This window comes from Tyto alba, unplaced genomic scaffold, assembly GCF_018691265.1.
Source record: "Tyto alba isolate M040663 unplaced genomic scaffold, T.alba_DEE_v4.0 Super-Scaffold_6, whole genome shotgun sequence".
In the NCBI taxonomy this organism is placed as follows: Eukaryota; Metazoa; Chordata; class Aves; order Strigiformes; family Tytonidae; genus Tyto; species Tyto alba.
This window is the reverse complement of record NW_024881327.1, coordinates 28,026,666-28,046,795: the sequence shown is the minus strand read 5'-3', so window position 1 is coordinate 28,046,795 and position 20,130 is coordinate 28,026,666. Positions and strand designations below refer to the sequence as shown.

Here is a 20,130-nt window from a genome sequence, read left to right as displayed (position 1 = left end):
AAATATTTTAAAATTAAAGGGAAACAAATGTGAATATAATGGCATAGTAGCATCTATTCTACACTAATTTAATTGCTCAGGAACTTAAATAACCTAACAATCAATCTGAACTACCATTTTCCCAAGCATTACAGAAAACAAAAAGAACTGGAGTAGCATATTTCCTAGAAATCTGAGAAGACCTTTAGTGTTAAGATGAGATTTTAAATCAAGAATCTTTTTTGTTTTTCTGGCTCACATTTTTCTTTTCACAAGATCTGAAATTTGAGAGCTCATACAAGAGACTTTTAAATTATACAAAAAGCCTTCAATAATACTTAAAAGGTCAAAAAAGACAAAGAGCAATTAAAAAAAAAATCCACAATTTTTCTTAGATACATTGAGAGGTATTTTTGTGACATTCTGACAGGTCCTGGTAATAGAATGAAAGCAACATCATGCCACTCCACAGAAAATAGCATTCATAACCCCTTTGGACCTCTGTCTCACAAATAAATATAATCCTGCTATAGTGGGAAAAACCTACAGATAATATAAGTGTATCTTACATGAGGTCTTTATTAATTTTTAAGGGCAACATACATTCTTATGACAAGATATTTAGGGTGAAAAACCTGATGAAGGTTTTTACAAAAGGAAACTTTGATTTCTTTAAAAAATAGATGTTCAATTTTATCACCAAGATATGTCATATCATGTAAGAACTGGGAATTGCCCAAGCACACATTAAATGTACAGGAAGTTCTAGAGCTTGGGCAGCAGCAAAGCTCCCAGAAGTTATTTCTGAATTTCCACATAAGATGTTGTTTACACAGTGCAAACTCTGCTGCATCAAATATATGCCAGACTGTGGCAGTCCTTGGCCATATTTCTGTGCAACTGGAGCACCTCCTTTATTGTCTGGAATTGATTCCTTTCTCAACTTCAGACTGGGTATGTGTAGCCCTGGATTCTGAAGAGGGAAGTACTCAAACTAAACAACTTAACAATTTAAATCCCAGACAGGAAGAAAGGATTGATGAAGTCTCACCTAACATCAAACTCCCTGCACTGAAAGTCCTTCTCCTCCTCATGAATGTTTGAGTTAATGGGAGGCATTCTGCATTATTAAAAGCAGTCTTAAAGTTACGCAAATAGCAAAACATCATTTTGAAGACTGTAGAATACTGAAATTGCCAAGGTACTATCAGGGTATTTCCAAATTTGAAGTGGTTAGATGGTAAAACTGCTGCATCAAAAGCACTCTGCTCTGAGCTTCACTGGTGAACCTTATTTTTTCATAGGATTCAAAGAAAGAAACTGGATTTTTTTCAGGAAAAGTCTTACTTTGAGTGAGGCAATGAAGTGTGAATTATTCAAGCTTACCTGGAAAAATTTCAACTGCATGTATCTGGGGGAATTACTGACTCCTCCACACAAGTCTAGGTGAAAGTGAATCCTCTAATGTAGACATAAATTTCCTGTTATCTGTCTGTAGTTCACCACAAACACTGTTTAGTAGGTTTCTCTATTCTAATTTCATTATGCGCACAACTAGAATGAAAAATGTAACAGAAGCCTCAATTTATTAAGTTAAAGGATTAAATCTATATTTATTCATTTACTCAGACATTTAGAATTTCAAATTAGCACTCAGTTACTTAACAGGGGATTTGACTGCCAATTTCATATAGGTAAGTTGAAAAGTAGAACCATGAGAATTTTGGTATTTCTTTGACTTCATTTCAAGCCTTTGTCTATTTGTGTTTATAAATGCATTGTAACACAGCTTCAGACAATATGGACAAATGTATCTTCACTGAAGTTAGTGGACTTTTTCCATCTACCACCAGCTGCATATCTGGCCCACAATTCACTGTTTTGCTGAAATGTTCTAAACAATGAAGAGAATAAATAAAATTTATACCCTTGTGCTTAAAACCAGGCTTTGGACAAACAGCAAGAATAGAGTTTATGCCAAACCATCTGCAAATCACAGAAATACAGTTCAGCACCCACACATCTCTCTTCCAGAATATAAACTGGAATATTTGCCACTTTGTCATTTAAGCTTCTCTATAGCTAACACAGCACACACAAAAATTAAACTTGTCCTCAGACATAGAAGTAATGTACCCAGTAGACAGTAAAAGGTGCATGCAATCTTAATGTTAGAATAATAAATGTAGGCTTAAAAATATTTGTCAGCTTTTTCCCCAAGATACATTCTACTTGATTTTGTCCATTTTGACAGGTGACAATGGGAATGTTTGTCCAGGCATCAATTAGCATAAGGAGACTTAAGTGTGGTAACATAAAAAAAAAGCCCCAACTTTTTTCATCAGCATTTCTAGTTCTCAAAAGGAAAAGTAAACATAAAAGCATTTACTGACCCATAGGTTCATCTACACTGTAGTTAAAACACCACATTTTGTTGTTATTTATACCAACAACATGAGTGTATTACTTTTAAAGACCTGTAAAAAAACCCCAAACTCCTTATATGAGTGTTAAACACAGTAAATTTTTAATGAAGAAGTGAGAAACACGCCAGCAAGCTTAGTCCTTGTTTCCTGCTTAGATGACAATGAAGAGCAGGTTCTTTATGCTGAATGTTGAAGAAAGGCAAGTTTCCAATATAACAACAGGGTAGGCTCACTCTTTTTTGTTTGGGTAGGCTTTTGCCTTCTTCCTGGTCTTTCTGTTGTCACTGATGTCAGTGTATCCCACATCATCTGCCTTCTGGCAAGTGCCAGAAAATGTCTCTAGGAGGATACATACAACATTGCTCAGTTGCAAGTCTTGGACAGTCGGTTCATTTTGGTTAGTGCATGTCATTAAGATGCAGCCATCATTCAGCTGTTTACAAGTCAAAACACAACTTTTCTCATCTAAACTAATGTCTTCCAGGGCATTATCCCCTATTTGAACTTCAGCATTGGCATGCCATGCATTGTCTCTAGGATCCACTTTCAGTGAGATGCCAGTCAAGTTCTGTTTTTCCTGAGAGATCTTCAGGTACTTTATAAGTGAAAACAAATGAAAAGTTAATTAGGTCTAAGGTCTTAATAAAGAACATGTTGGTCTCAGTATTCTGATAGTAATGACCCAGGAGAAGAGCATTTACCTGTACTAATGAAATTCAATATTCATTCTCACAACATCATGATGTTTCCAGTTCTAATCAAAAGGAAATGTTAACATCTGTTCATATAAGGGTGGACAACTGCTTGATAAGTACTGGTAACAGTAGTTATGTTCCCCAGCTCAATTAATTTCATCTAAAAGATGTCAGATTAAACACTAGCTCATGGTTCTCTTACTGTAATTAATACTGTGCTAGCACCTCAAAATCCACTACGTAACTGATTTCTGTCATATCTGGTTTTACTCATACAAAAAAAAAAAAAAAAATAAAGACCAGAAAGAGCTCTTGCAGGCTCTGAAGTTCTCAGCTTAATATTTAGACAGTGTGTACCAGGTAAACAAATAAAACAACTTCATGATTTATTCCAACTTCTATTATGTCAAGTTATTTTCCCCTTCTTCCTTTTATCTGCACAGCTCAGTGCAACAGAAGAAACACAGAAAAGTCAGATTACTTTGCAAAGTTACCACCTACTGTTGAAGATTTATTTCCTTCTATTCATTTTCATAATGTACTCAGCAGTTTTAAATGGACCAGAAACAGTATTTCTATTATTTGTCTAAGGAATTCATATTACCACTAATGGTTCTAGAAGTGAAAAGATTTAACTTCATCATTATTTTTTACAATGCATTATTATTGAAAACATCAGTACCTACAAATGATAGCTATTCAAAGTTTACATACTGCAAGACCTTTGAGATAAGACGGCTCTGTTACACTTATGGAGTACAACTACCATCTCTGGAACACACTATGAAATAGTTGCTTCTGTTCAATAAGCAATGTTCTGTGTTAGTAAGTCCTGAATCAGTAGATAGATGCTATAGAGAAAATTAAATACAAATGGAAATATACAGCTGTATTAAATAGGCAGAAGCTGGTTTTACAGGTTTCCCAATGGAAGAAAGAGCCTATTACTTTCTCCTTCTGGTAAGCAAGAATGGGGTTTATTGACTAATATTATCTCTAATATTAACTAGCTTTGTGACAAATATTTTGTGCTTGGATTTCCTCATTGTATTTGTTTTGAGACAAATGCTTTGGAATCGCTGAATTAAGTACACTATCTGTTATCTCCTTCTCTGCGGAGCCGCGGACGAACGACACGCCGAGACGGGTTCAGTGTGGGTGATAGAGCATCAATCAACGTGTGTGTTTATTGGTCCAGGGTACATATATTTATACAGACAATGATAATTATTATGCCTACTAGTCACTAGCTGATTGGCTTAAGCTCTAAAGGTCGTATTCGCACGGTCCACCTACTTGCAGTTAGCTTACAGCCCAAGCTTCTCATAACACTAAGTTTCTCATGCTACTATTTCTGATTCCTGTTGACTTGTTTTCAATACACGACAGTACCGTAACACAGTGTTTCTCAGACCACCGTTATCATAACACTGGGTTTCTCAGACCACTATTCCTAATTCCCCTTAACCTGTTTTTGACACACCACGGTACACAGGGCTGAAGCGTCCTTGACATTCCTCCTGTATCAGCAGCTGTGAGCAGCTGCAGGCAAACCCTAGTGAGGCTCAGCATCAGCAGCTAGAGCAGGCTCTGATCATACAATTGCTCAGTGGGCTCAGGATCCTTGTCTCTGAGCCATTCTCCAACAATTCCCCCTTTTTCTTTTTGTATGAGCAGAGCCTGCGCTAACGTTCATTCAAAGATTTTCTTAATACGTGACAAGGCACAACTTAGGCATGCAGGCTTACAATCTACTGGCTAAAGGCACAGGACCCTTGTCTCTGAGCCATTCTCCAGCAATTCCCCCTTTTTCTTTTTGTAGGAGCAGAACCTGCCCTAACATTCGTTCAAAGATTTTTTTAATACATGACAAGGCACAATTTAAGCATGCAGGCTTACAATCTACTGGCTAAAGGCACTTATCACGCACCTGGAAGTGCTGTGATAGGTCTGCATCGTTAGTACGCGTGAACAAACTAAATCTACTGTGCAGTTAGTGTATCCAGGCATTCGAACAGGACGTGAACAAACTAAATCTACTTTGTGGTTAGTGCATCCAGGCATTCAAAACAGGGAGGAAGCACTAGATTGACTTCCTCCTTCTTGCCCTTCCAGGTGACCTCAAGGGCAGGATTACCATGTGGCAGTTTTCTGCTCAGAGACCCAGCCTGGATTGTCCAAACCCTGCAGGATCAGTGCATAACCCTGATCCCCCCTCCAAAAAAATTCCTACCAGGTTTTCCCCCTTTTTCTTTTTTGGACAATCCAGACTCCTTTTAACATTTGAATCATAGCATTCATAAAGCATTTCCACACAGACCCCAATACCATCATGACAATCATAATGACAATCAGCATTGCCAATCCGTGCATCAACAAAGCTTTCAGCCACCCAGTAATTTCCAAGCTTTGTAGATTTAGAACCATCATCAGTCCATTTTCCAAATTCCCAAGTCTCGTAACCAGTCTGTCAGTCCATGTTCCAATCTTATTCAGTCTTATGTAGCAAGAAAACCATCCTTACAGTTTTAAAAGTGTCAGCAATTGTAACAACAGAGTATGCAATACAGAATGTAATACAGGTTTCACCATGCTATGTTCTAAACATTGCAACGAACCCACAACATACAATGAATCTGATACTACATGAACAAGTTCTTGATACCAGTGTTGATGTTGAAACACCCAAATGAGTTCAGAGTTGTAAAGTTCGTAAGGAGTCTCCACACCCCCCGAGGAGAATCTTGTGATCTTGAGTTCCCAGGTGTCCCCCATTTGTTGTCACTACCGGGCAGGCCAACGCTCCAGCAGCATGCCTGTCCACTTTTAACAAGGCATCACGAATCACCCCACTCCATCGGGACTGAGCTAAAAGTGGAGCTGGTTCTGATAAAGGTGATGGGAGTGGGTGTGGTGGGGGCTGCCGGCAGCGTTTCCTCTTCTTGTAATTGTAAATGCAGAGTTCTGTTCTGTAGCTCAACTTCTGTAATTTTCTTTCAAGTTCTTGGACTTTGTCACTGTCCCTTACCGATGTGTGACCCTGTTGCTTTAATTCGGACAGAGCCGCCGTTTTTCTCTCCGAGCCAGACGCTGACGCGCCGTCAGGGGCGGAACCATCCGAAGGGCGGGGGGGGGGGGGCGGGCAGAGTTTATGGTGGCACGCCGCTCCACCTGGTACCCCCGCGCCGCCTGATTTCTCTGCCGCTTCTTGCGCGGTGGAGCAAACAGGAATACTTGGTGACATGCCCTTAATAGAGCAGAGCTGTTGATTACACCCGAAGAAGGTGGCTAATCGTGACGGACAAGTGGTTTCAGCAGGTACCAGTGGGGATGGTACAGCACCGATAGCCGCAATAGCAGCAGCAACTACTTTCTTTTCTGCTTGCATCTCCCTCAGGGCTTTTACAATCGTTCGCCAGACCACCCCTTGCTGTCGTGCTTCACTGCCTTTATTGCCTCCAGTGATAGTCTCGTCCCACAATAAATCACCTACTTTGCGCCCCTCCTGTTGGCTACATATTAGCGAGGGGCCATCGTCCCTCTGCCCCTCCACTTCTGAGGTAGGGGGGGGTGGGGTGGGGCATGACTGTAAGGGCACTGGCGGGGGGGGCTGGCCTCCGGACTTTCCCTATTCACATTAACTGTAACTGGCCCTCCTGTTGATGGTACAGGAATACGATCACTGTCAAAAAGCATAGATCCGGATGCCTCACTATCTGGGGTAACAGTGGAACTTTCCCCCCCCAACTTTGCAGTTGCCACAGCTGCAAGGTTCTTTTCAAGCTGATACTGCCCACTATTAGTCACCACCTCCCGCCATGGTTTCATCATTTTCCTTGCAGCTTTATCCTCGTCTATTACCATATCCCACAAAACATCACCTAATCGTCTCCACTCGTCGACATCAAAAAGAGAATTAGGGTCCTGAAAACATCCTTTGACCCGTCCTAATGCTACTAAACCTGCGAGTGATTTTATACAATCCACTCCCCGCTTTTCTAAAAAGCGCTGTAATAAATCCAGGGCTACCTCCTGTTCCATCTCGTCAACCTGGTGCTCCTTGTTTAAGGCACCTCTGGTCCTGTGCTCCCTGGATAAGGCACAGTACCGTTACTGCCGACCCACCCCTAATTAAGGCACCGTCGGCCCTTTGCTCCCTGCTTAAGGCAAAAAAAAAAAAATACTCCCGCCGGCTTGTGCTCCCTGTTTAAGGCACTAAAAATACTCCCACCGGCTTGTGCTCCCTGTTTAAGGCACTAAAAAATACTCCCGCCGGCCTGTGCTCCCTGTTTAAGGCACTAAAAAATTCTCCCGCCGGCTTGTGCTCCCTGTTTAAGGCACTAAAAAATTCTCCCGCCGGTTTGTGCTCCCTGTTTAAGGCACTAAAAAATACTCCTGCCGGCCTGTGCTCCCTGTTTAAGGCACTAAAAATACTCCCGCCGGCTTGTGCTCCCTGTTTAAGGCACTAAAAAATACTCCTGCCGGCCTGTGCTCCCTGTTTAAGGCACTACAAATACTCCCGCCGGCTTGTGCTCCCTGTTTAAGGCACTAAAAATACTCCCGCCGGCCTGTGCTCCCTGTTTAAGGCACTAAAAAATACTCCCGCCGGCTTGTGCTCCCTGTTTAAGGCACTAAAAATACTCCCGCCGGCCTGTGCTCCCTGTTTAAGGCACTAAAAAATACTCCCGCCGGCTTGTGCTCCCTGTTTAAGGCACTAAAAATACTCCCGCCGGCTTGTGCTCCCTGTTTAAGGCACTAAAAAACTACCCCCTTTGATATGTTGCTGATGCTCCGTGACTAAGGCACCAGGTGCAGCTCTTGCCAGCAGCCCTTGCAGAGAGCGACCCTTTATCTCGGTTCAGGTCCTCGGAACGACCTGTCGGAGGCCCACTGTCCGATCGTGCTTGATTCGGCTAGGCGCTGCTGTCTCTGATATTTCCCAGCGTTTGTTTCTGCCGCCGCTGTATGCAGCACCTTTCTGCATCAGCTTCCGTCGCCCCTCTGCATCAGTTCCGGCGCCCCCCCCACTTCCACTGCCGGGGCCACCCTGCGGTCGCCTCCAGCGCCCCCTCACGTCCGCCCCCGGGGCCGCTCAGTGTCCGCCTGTGGCGTCCCTTCGCGTCCACCCCCGGGGCTCCCGCAGTCGGCTCCTTACCACGTCAGCTCCGGTGTCTTTCTGCTTCCGTTCGTGGGGCCACTCACTTCTGGTCACGGGGCCGCTCCGCCTCCGCTCTCCGGGGCCGGTCACCTCCGCTCTGCGGGGCCGGTCTGCCTCTGCTCTGCGGGGCTGGTCACCTCCACTCTCGGGGCCGCTCCGCCTCCGCTCTCGGGGCCGGTCCAGCCGGCTTCTCTCCGCGTACTCCCCCGGGGCTGCTGGGGCCAGCACCTCTCCGTCTCAGCTCGTGGACCCTGGACGCTGCTGTATTTGGTGTTTCTCTGGGTCCGTTCTCAAATTCCTCGGTCGTTGCTGTTTTCTCCGGGTCCGCCGCTCCGTCTGTGTTATTCTTCTATGCAGGTCCCTGTTCGGGCGCCATCTTGCGGAGCCGCGGACGAACGACACGCCGAGACGGGTTCAGTGTGGGTGATAGAGCATCAATCAACGTGTGTGTTTATTGGTCCAGGGTACATATATTTATACAGACAATGATAATTATTATGCCTACTAGTCACTAGCTGATTGGCTTAAGCTCTAAAGGTCGTATTCGCACGGTCCACCTACTTGCAGTTAGCTTACAGCCCAAGCTTCTCATAACACTAAGTTTCTCATGCTACTATTTCTGATTCCTGTTGACTTGTTTTCAATACACGACAGTACCATAACACAGTGTTTCTCAGACCACCGTTATCATAACACTGGGTTTCTCAGACCACTATTCCTAATTCCCCTTAACCTGTTTTCGACACACCACAGTACACAGGGCTGAAGCGTCCTTGACATTCCTCCTGTATCAGCAGCTGTGAGCAGCTGCAGGCAAACCCTAGTGAGGCTCAGCATCAGCAGCTAGAGCAGGCTCTGATCATACAATTGCTCGGTGGGCTCAGGACCCTTGTCTCTGAGCCATTCTCCAACACTTCTCCAGGACTTAACCTTATTAAGGTTTTAAATAATGATTAGATCCCTTTGGACAGACTAATTTTTTCATATTGTGAACATCAAAGAAGAAACTGTATGAACTTGTTTGAAATTTTCTGGAACTGTCCCAAGATGAATTTTCCCCCTGCTATTGAGTTTTAGCAGCCAAAGTACACTGCTGAGAGAGTTTAGACCTAGAATCAATAACTGTTCTTGTTCTGTGTGTGTGCATATATGTATATGTATGTGTGTACATACGTATTTAGAGATTTGCATTCTTTCTCTGATCTGGAACTCTGAGCAAGAAGGAACCAGATCAACAGCTGATATAAAATGACTTATGAAGCCAGATGGATGAAGTCCAAGTAAATTTATACTGCAAAGAGCTGTAGGCCTTATTTTAACTTTTCAATAAACATAAACAATACAATTGTTTGTAACAGTTGTACTGCTGATAATACAAACTTGGACAAAAATGTTGACAATAAAAACATTGCCATACATTTTTTTTTCCACCCAGAAACTAGTAACATACAGAGAGCAACTAAAATAAAAGGAGGAAAAACAGAGCAGATATATGGAGGGATGATCATAAGGAGCAGATAAGCATCTGTTTTGAAAAAACTAAAAAAGAAAAAAAAGAAGTAAATTCTAGAGCTGAATTAAACAGGATAGATTAGCCTGTCATCTAAAAAAGCCCTGTTCCAATATATATACACACATACATGGTATACCTATGTATGTATATGTATACATACACATAAAAATACATAACATGAAGTTAGCATAGAGTAATTCCATCCATTATAAATGTTTTACCTTTAAATATACAAACTGATTCTACCTTGTCAGGCCCACCCCCATATTCAGAGACATAGAAACACCAACTCCAAATTCAAATTTCACCATTCTAATTATCGTTCATATTGCACAAGCAAACCCTAAACTTTTCCTGAATGCTATTGGACTAAGTCACAACTCACAGAAAAAAACAGTATTCTCTTGTTTTCAAAATTATTTTCATTTAGAATGTCACCAAAGGTAGAAATACTGATAGGGAAACAAGCCAATTCTGTAGGGGTATACAGAGTTTTCAAGTCAACACCATATCAAATGCCTGTAGAATAACTCAGATGTCCTATTTTATTTATAGAGTTATCAAATAAATAAAAAAAAATTTATACCACTAACATAAAAAGAGAACAAAAATGACAAAACAACAAAAAGTAACAAAAAAAGGACTTGTAAGTGGAAGCAATTCATGTTGCCTTTATGTATATTATTGTTTTGCCATCTTTCAACACTGCCAGGTTCAAAAAGAAACATAAAACATCTTTTACATAACTTAGAACTGACTAATGTCCTTGAAGATGTATATCTGTCTGAACACTTCCAAATCCCTTTCTTCTCAAACCTGGTGAACTATTTGCAAATAGAACTAGAGATCTGTAGAACTATAGAACTATTCATCTATAATTAATATAAGATATTTTTAGGTACTTCTAGAACTCAGGTCATAATTGTTACAAACAACTTATATCAAGTAATATTCTTAACTTCAGTGCTTTCAGTAGCTCTACCCCTTTTTCTTACCTATCAAGATTAATTAAAATTAGAGTTAAATTCCACTTTAAATTGACCATGGAACAACAACAAAATTAAAATTTATAATGGTGATAGTGATGATGATGATGAAATAGTAATAGTAATAGTAATAATAATAATAAAAAAATATAATAGTGATAATAAAAGTAATCAATAATAATAATAATACATTCTGGTACCCACCACATTGTAATCAGAAGCAATCTTCTTTGCCAGTTTGGTTAGCAAATCGCCTTTATCAAATTCAATGACTACTTGAGTTGCATTTGGTTTGGTGACTAGATTATAGATGTAATATTCAATGTTCATCCCTGATTTACTGAACGTGGTGACTATCTTAATTTCACCAAGAGTAAGAGTAAGTCTGATACTGAAAAGCAGGATGCAGAACACAACAATCAAGCCCAAAATGAGGATCATTCCAGACAACATGGCAAACAGAAAAGATAGGAGAATGTTTAGGATGCCCATGATTGTAAGTGTCCTGATGTAGCAAAAGCAGAACTCTGGGTTTCAGAGGGCTCTGCATATCAATGCTGCCATTCTGGTGACCTGCCCTTAAGCCACAGGCAGCAGCTTCTGCCTGAGCATGCAGCAAAGTTCTACCACATCACAATTGGTGACACAAGGGCAACATACAAACCTCACGTCTGATGTGTCCTTCGGCAGTTCCCAGATCTTACAGGTCATGACTTTCCAATCTTCATATAGCTATATTATTATAATACTAACTGACTTCTTCAAAAAATTTGAGCGCCTCGCAGCAGTAACCAGGGGAAGCGTTAAATTTACCTGAACTGTAGGTCATTTCTATAATTGGTCAATATCCATCATATACATGATCATGCACCAGAGATAGAAGATCACAGAGTCACAGGATTGTTGAGGTGGGCAAGGACCTCTGGAAATCTCCTGGTCCAATCACCTGTACAAGCAGGATCACCTACAGCAGGTTGCTCAGGGCTGTGTCCAGTCACATTTTGGGCAACCTGTTCCATTGTTTGACTGCCTTCACAGTATAAACATGTTTTCTTCTGTTCACCTGTGTTTCATTTTGTGCTCATTGCCTCTTTTCCTTTCACTGGATACCACTGAGAAGAGCCTGGTTCCCTCCTCTTTACATCCTCTTATGAGACATTTATACACATAGATAACCACCTCTGATCCTTTGCTTCTCCAGGCTAAACAGTTCTCCAGCTCTCTTAGCCTCTCTTCATAGGAAAGACGGTCCAGTCTCTAATGATATTACTCATACCCCAAAATACCATAAACCTTACAATTTCCACACCATACAAAGCAACTAAACCAGAATATCTAGCTTGCTGGAATTTTGTGTCAATTGGAAATACACCAAATTTATCTTTTTTTTTAAGAAATGTCTAGTTCATCAAAGCAACATTGTCTTACTTTTAATATATTTAGTAGTCTTGTTTTTAATACAGTCAGTGGAAAACAATAGAAAAACTATGTACTAATAGCACTGTTTAAATTGCAATACTGCACCAAGAATCCACATAAATATTTATGAAGCTCTTATTTGCTATTTCTTGAGAATATTTTACTAACTTACAAGTTATCAACAAGAAAAACATAATCGTTTTGTAGATACAACACCATATATCTGTGGACTTGTGCTTAAAAACAGTGAATATAGCTCATTAACATACCTTTTACTGAGTTTACTTTCCAAAACAACATATGTGAAAAAATGAAGTTTAAAACTTTAAAAACATTTTTAAAAAGGGAAGAAAGGAAGACCCAAGGAACTACAGGACAGTGAGTCTTATCTCTGTGCCTAGCTAGGAAACTATGCTAGGGCACATGGAAAATAAGGAGGTGATTGGTGACAGCCAACATGGCTTCACTAAGGGCAAATCATGCCTGAAAAATTTGGTGGTCTTTTACAGTGAGGTTACAGCACTTGGGGATGAGGGAAGAGCAACTGACATCATCTAACTGTGCAAAGCATTTGACACTGTCCCATACAGCACCCTTGTCTCTAAATTGGAGAGATGGATTTGATAGATGGGCCACTCAGTGGATAATTAGCTGGATGCTTGCGCTCAAAGCATTATGGTCAACAGCTCAATGTCCAAGTGGAGAGCAGTGACAAGTGACGTTCCCCAGGGGTCAGTACTAGGACCAGTGCTGTTTAACACCTTTGTTGGTGACATGGACAGTGGGATTGAGTGCACCCTCAGCAAGTTTGCCAATGACACTGAGCTGTGTGGTGAAGTCAACACGCTGGAGGGAAGGGATGCCATCCAGAGGGACCTGAACAGGCTTGAGAGGTGGGCCCATACAAACTTCATGAAGTTCAGCAAGGCCAAGTGCAAGGTCCTACGTATGGGTCAGGGCAATCCCAAACACAAATACAGGCTAGACAGAGAATGGATTGAGAGCAGCCCTGTGGAGAAGGACTTGGGAGTCTTAGTGGACGGAAAATTGACTATGAGCCAGCAATCTCTGCTCACAGCCCAGAAAGCCAACTGTGTCCTGGGCTGCATCAAGAGAAGCGTAGCCAGTAGGTCATGGGAGGTGATTCTCCTTCTCTACTCAACTTTCGTGAGACCCCACCTGCAGTGCTGTGTCCAGCTCTGGGGCCCCTGACATAAGAAGGACATGGACCTGCTCAAGCAGGACCAGAGTAGGGACACAAAGATGATCATGGGACTGGAGAACTTACTTTAGGAGGACAGGCTGAGAGTTGTGATTGCTCAGCTTGGAGAAAAGAAGGCTCCAAGGAGACCTTTTAGAGACTTTCCAATACTTAAAGCGGGCCTACAGGAAAGATGGGGAGGGACTATTTATCAGGAAGTGTAGTAATAGAACAAGGGCTAACAGTTTTAGAATGAAAGAGGGTAGATTTAGATTGGATATAAGGAAGAAATTCTTCCCTGTGCGGGTGGTGAGACACTGGCACAGGTTGCCCAGAGAAGCTGTGGCTGCCCCCCTCCCTGGAAGTGTTCAGGGCCAGGCTGGACGGGGATTTGAGAAACTTCATCTCATGGTAGGTGTCCCTGCCCATGGCAGGGGCGGTTGGAACTAGATGATCTTTAAGGTCCCTTCCAGCCCAAACCATTCTATGATTCTATGAAAACAGTTTTCAATTAAAGATTTTAGTATATATACAACCATTTTCATATTCTGCATATAAAACATGTAGTCTTGGTTTGGGCTATATTATTTGTTTTTAATTGCCAGATGATCATTCTGGCTTTAGACAAGGCCTCTGGAGGCACTATAGTAAATGGGACTGGCACTGACTCAAGCACACTGAAATTAAGGTTTGTATTTAAATTGGAAAAACTGAGCTCTTTAAAAAAAAAATCAAAATACTTTCATTTTGAGGACTTCTTTGTTCATAATGCCACATCTAAAAATCAACTTTTGGCATTTGCCTGAGGCTTGAAGAAGGCATGCCACTTTGCCTACAGTGAAGTAGAAACTTCAAGACAGAAGTTTTTTGGGGTTTTCTAGTAGTAGGAGAAAATATCCAAGATCAGCCTTAGAGATGTGTATGCCTTATCTGTAGAAAACCTTTAACAGTTTTATAATATTCCCAGAGTCTAGAGGTATAAGCGTACCTATGATTACATTTTTCTAAATTCAAAGCCAATTAAACTTGTGTGCCTGTTGTAGATTTTAACTTAAAGGGCACATCTGCATATAATAAAAATGCTGTGGGGTTTGAGCAAGACCTTGTTCTGTCTACCCCACCAGGAGGAAATCTCTTTATGTACTGCTGGCTGGTGCACATATAGGTGACTTTACCATACAGAAACCTTCAGGGTCAACATTAAACATGATAGTGAGTAAAGAGAACCAATGAAATATGAACAATTATACAGTCGTACCTGCAAGACCTATAGATTTTCTTATTTTGCTGTAGATACAGAGAATGAAAACTTGATCCCATAAACCTAATGAGGTCCAGATGAGTTGTCATCCAGAAAACCCACTGAAGGAAGGTGAATTCTCAAATACAGTCTTGTGTTGAACAGCCATAGCATCTACTTTGAAAGATATCATTATCAACCACAGCGTAAGACACTTTCACATCTTTTTGTCTGGACCCATAGATCCTAGTTAGATCCACAAGTATAGGCAAAGACCTGAATGATTGCATACTGAAATTAAATATGTAAACTAAAGATAATCACAGTTCAAGATTTTTTTTTATAGCAGAGTTAATTTCTTCAGTTTATTTTATGTTTTTGGAAGTTACCCAATAAAGTCACGTTTTCTAGAGAAAAATTGAACCTTTACTTTTATTGGGTTTTCTTTGCCTTCTCATAAAAATATTATATGATTAGCAGTTTCTTCTGGTAAATTAACATCCATGTGTCCCAGTTTTACAGAGCATCAATAATCAGGTCTAGACAGCACACTCTGAAAACTGAAACAGAAGGTGTGTCTACACTAGCATTTTAGAGAAGATGAAGACTGCACTTTGGAAGTAAACATTGTTCTTACCACTTTGGTTGGCATTGTGAAGTGGCCTGAAGGTGCCCTCATCACACACCTTTTGTATAAAACTAAACTAGGAAATAGAGTCTAGAAGCATACCAGACTAGATCTATTTCATAACACCTCTAAGATGATTATAATACATCTAACAAGTCCTCAGGGCCAACTGTTTCTCTGTACAGTCCACTTCTATTAAGCTACACTATTTGCAAATGGAGACATAGCCTTAACCTGTCTTTCCCCTATATACACTATTTTATCCCAGAGAGAGATCTCTTACTCTCATAACTCCCTTGAATTAACTGCCACCTGTTCTGTCTGATAATAAGAACTACATCTGCTATTAAAGCACTTATTAGAGCCAAGTGAAAGTGTTTCTGATAGTATGATATCTTGTAAAAATATACAGACAAAAATCTCACTGGCATAGATGCTTGGCTAGCTGGCTTTTTCAACTATTTGTGTGTTTCATTAATAATTAAAAATTTAGGCAAAGATATATCGAAATTTTTTACAAGCTGAATTGTGATTATTTGCTGTTAGGTACAAAACTATTCTATTCCATTGTAGTCTTTCATCTCAGAGAACATTATATTATTTCAATTTAATATCAGAAGGATAAATCAGGAATATCTACATTCAGCATGGAAAATGCTTTCCTTCAGTAAAAGAATAAAAAAAAATTAAAGGTAAAAATACTAATACATTTTCTTTGTACTCATGTCGGAAAACAATTTTATCATTTTGTTTCCTGCATGACTTCTTGACATAAATAGGTATACAGACACATTTATTTCAAAAAATCACATTCTCTGCCCATTTAATTTTTACAGTATTCTGGACCATACATAATGCATAGTCTAATGAAATTCAAATACTGGATCTATCAAGATGAAATTAATTACTGCAATCAGAATGGTTGTTACCTTTCTAGGGACAGCTGCTTTCTGTCAAAGCAGGTAAGCAATATTATCATGCCTTGTTTTTCCCTACATAATAAATAGAAAAATATAGTATATGTTTATACCCAGAGTAACCCCTGTCATGGTTGCTTGTGGGGAAAATATTGATTGAGACAGATCCACACTTCTAGACTGGTGTAAGTGGAAACTATTAAGTGGCTGCTATATTTTTTTTCCCCCCCGCCAAGGGAAAGCATACAGCTTCTACCTTAGAAGTAAAAAGTAAACTATAACTCTGTGAAGATTATCTCTAACATGAAGAATCGGAATGAACCATTTTTATCTTAGGTTTCAAATCCCCACTGTAAAGGTTCATAAAAAAAGGTCATTTTGTATTCACAGGCCTCATATCTTTCAGCTAGAGAAGAACATTCTCAAGTATTATGAAGAAAAATTTGCATCTGCTTTTATAAAGAGGTTTTGCATTATCTGTCATTTCCATTCTTTTCAAGACAACATCTCTTAAAGATATATTGTGAATGCACAATGTTTAAATATATATATTTGTGAAGGAAGAGGATAAGGATGAAAAAGTGCTTCATATTTTGTACATAATGACAATCCATGCTATTGCTACAATAACCTGAACAATACAGTTCAGTGCCTCTGCAGGTACCAAACAGCAAGAATTCATAAGTTCTTGGTTTCTCCCTATAGAAGGATAAAAAGAGGTCAAATTTATTATTTGCAAGTGTCTCTTCCTTTATATACCTTGAAAAGAAGACAGTAGGAAGCAATTCCTCTGTACCCTGTGTTTGTTCTGCATAAAAAAGAATCCTGGTTTTGTTTCCCTTTTAAAAAGTACCATATTGCAAACAATTACCACACTGCTCACAGGTCAAATATGTCTAACCACTACTGTAACTTTAATTTGATACTCTCTAATATTTGATGCCCATTCCTTAGAAGTTCTGATCTGTTTACTCCAAACTTCAGATCTCTATTGATTTTCAATGGCCAGTACATCACTCCAGTTCTTTTCCTTATTTGTTTTCTAAACAATGTCATGTAAATAACCTGGGAGAACCACTATTCCAGACCTCACAACAGAAAGACAATGAATGTCTGGCTCCATGTGTTGTTTTCAGATACCCAGTTCCTTCATCTGTCTTCATGTTTAATCTGTGGTTTTTCCTGATATTGTAAAATATTATTAAAAACATTATAAAAATCACCAGTAATGTATGCACATAATTAAGATAGGTGTGCTTTTTCGTCAGGGTGGAAGGGAAAGGTAAAAAAAGCCAAGTTCCACTCCTTTCAGCTTCTCAATAGCAAGAAGCGTAGAAAAACTTAGAACACCTTCTCCATACCTGCAGCTTCCCAGAAATGACCATAATCTGCTCCCTGCTGCATATTCTACTTATCTTAATGAGATGCCACCTTATTCCTGCCAAGGGCCATGAAAAAGGATGTTGAAATGTCATCCCTCATAAGATCCTGCCGGTGAAACTGAAATGGAGTAAGAGTTTTAGGAAAGTCACTTTTGCTGACTATCATTAGAACTACCTCTATTTAAATGACTTGTGTGTTGGAAAATTATTATTATTACACTAAATATGTCATGTTCTTTCCACAAACCACATAATATAGTTCAATATAATGAAATAGTTTAAATCTACCTAGTTTAATTGTCCCTGCTTGTATTACATAACTGTTGGTGTGACATTAATGGGATATGCTCACTTAACAAAGGCAAATTATTAGACCTGAGGTTCTTCTGGCTTTATCAGGATGAACTATACCTCTAGGCTGCGCTATGAGCTATGTTTAAAAGTGTAATATTGAAGTCTAAAACAATAAGCACATTCTTTAAATGGCTCTTTATCCTTAATAAAATACAGGAAAATAAAAATTTGCCTCAATTTGTCACTTACAGTAATCTTAATGAAATGTTTAACCTCAGGAGAAAAGACCTGTTGGATTGGGTGCGATGTGCACTGATGTTGGTTTCTCACACATAGTTAGTGAAATAAATATTGCCTCATGGGAACTTAAAGGATCATAGATTGGACTGGTCATATTAACTACCTTAAATGCTCAACTTCCATTATTGGATGTATCCAAGCACCCAAAGCACCTGAATCAACATCAGTCCTCTTAAGAGCTCTAATTAATCATACCAGTATGGTTAGAATGGGGAAAATAAGATAGAAAAAAGATAAACAGGACTTATCTGAAAATTTACATAGGAAAACAATAGCAAAGCAGATAATTTGAAAGGAAACCACATTTTCAGGCTTTGTGCTGTCAGACTATTTTTCTCTTATGCACTCAGAAATACAAAAAAAATTTAAAAGGTGGATGTTCTCATTTAACTTAAGATTGTTGTGAACAGACAGGATGTGACTTACAATGTAGTCCTTCCACTTGAAAGGAACTGTTTCCTAGGGATCTGCGGAAGAGATGATGTCCACTGCGCAGTCTGGATTAGCCCACCTTCACAAATGCTGTCCACTTCTAGAGTGCGTTACAACCGAGATTCAGTTTCACCTGCACAGTGTCACTCCTGACTCCATAGGTATGAGATTAACCGTACTTACACATATATTGATCATAATTGTTAGTATAATTGAATGCAAATTGCCAATAGCTTTTCTATCAGCCAAGCTGTAATATTAACAACAGTAAAACATGGAATCCTTAAATTATAGGGAAGCACAGGAGAACTAGCAACAAACTCCAAGAAAGCCAGAGATTATGCTGCACCACCTACAAGTACTTCAAAATTCTATTTACTACGTATGAGGGATTTTAGACTTACCTTTTATCTTTGAATTCATGGCGTACAGAATGGCTTAATGCAAACTGAGTTGGAGAAAAATGTGTTTCAGTAACCTCCCAGGACATACATAGGTCTTGGCATGACTCTGTGTGGCTGCTAGCAAGATGACTTCAATCATGTTAATATTTATAGAGGAAACTTTAATTAAGCATTTCACGCAATGGGAAGCATGTAATTGGCATGAATATGTCTTCTGCAGAGCAGCCTGATTAGTCATAAATAATCATTGCAGTACTGCTGAGGGTGAGAGATGAGTACTCTGTTTTACTGGTACCAAGGATTATTGACTTGAATAGGTCATGATGATAACACGGTTTTAATGAACTGAACCTGCCAAGGCAAAGTAGAGGACAGTTTGTGTCATAAAACTATAGCCCCAACATTTTAAATAATGAGGACAGACTAATTTAAGATCACACAAAATACCCTGATTGCAACGATTCATTTGCAACTGGGTAAACAGAAATATATATACAGAAATACATAGTTATGTAGGAGTAATTGGAGTTTGATAGTTAACCTTTTTGCATAATAATCACAACTATACAAGCAGATCCGATTTGCTGCAATGTCTCAAAGGAAGATTACTGCAATTATTGTCAAACTGACTATATGTTTATACTGTCATCTGAAATACAGAAACTGGAAGTCAAATGCTGTTTCTCACTCGGTAGTACGTTTGCTCCGAATGAAGAACTACATGAAATAGAATTTGGTTTCAATAAGAAATTTTGTTGTAAAGGGTTAAAGACAGAGATTTCTTTCTGTTTCATAATTATAGAGATATACTTATGTACACAGGTATTTATGAAGCTGTCTATCTAAAATTATTTATAATTATGTAATTACAGATGTGCATGTGTGTACATGTATACATTCCCATACTATTAAAAGCAGAGGTTTTTAATTCCTGAGAACTTGTGAACATTGGGATATGAACTTTATATTATAAATGCAAGAGTTACAATCTTCAAAATTCAGTAGAATTACAACAGAAATCCTCTCACTATGACACAATAATTTGCTCTGACAAAGGCTATAGGGGAACTAGAGTGGTAAATGTGTAATTCTAGGTAAGAAAATGCTACAAGTTGCAGATACTATGAAAATTTTAATGAAAATAGCATCCATATAA

General features: G+C 39.5%; 1 long non-coding RNA gene across 1 annotated transcript; it reads right to left on the bottom strand.

The window, feature by feature from the left end:
- Positions 1–944: 944 nt before the first annotated feature.
- LOC116963182 lies at positions 945–19,870 on the bottom strand. Its single transcript, XR_004408004.2, has 3 exons — positions 18,565–19,870; positions 14,636–17,662; positions 945–3,000 (listed from the first exon to the last, which is right to left on the bottom strand). It is a non-coding gene; the product is annotated as an uncharacterized LOC116963182 (long non-coding RNA).
- Between the last annotated feature and the right edge of the window lie 260 nt (positions 19,871–20,130).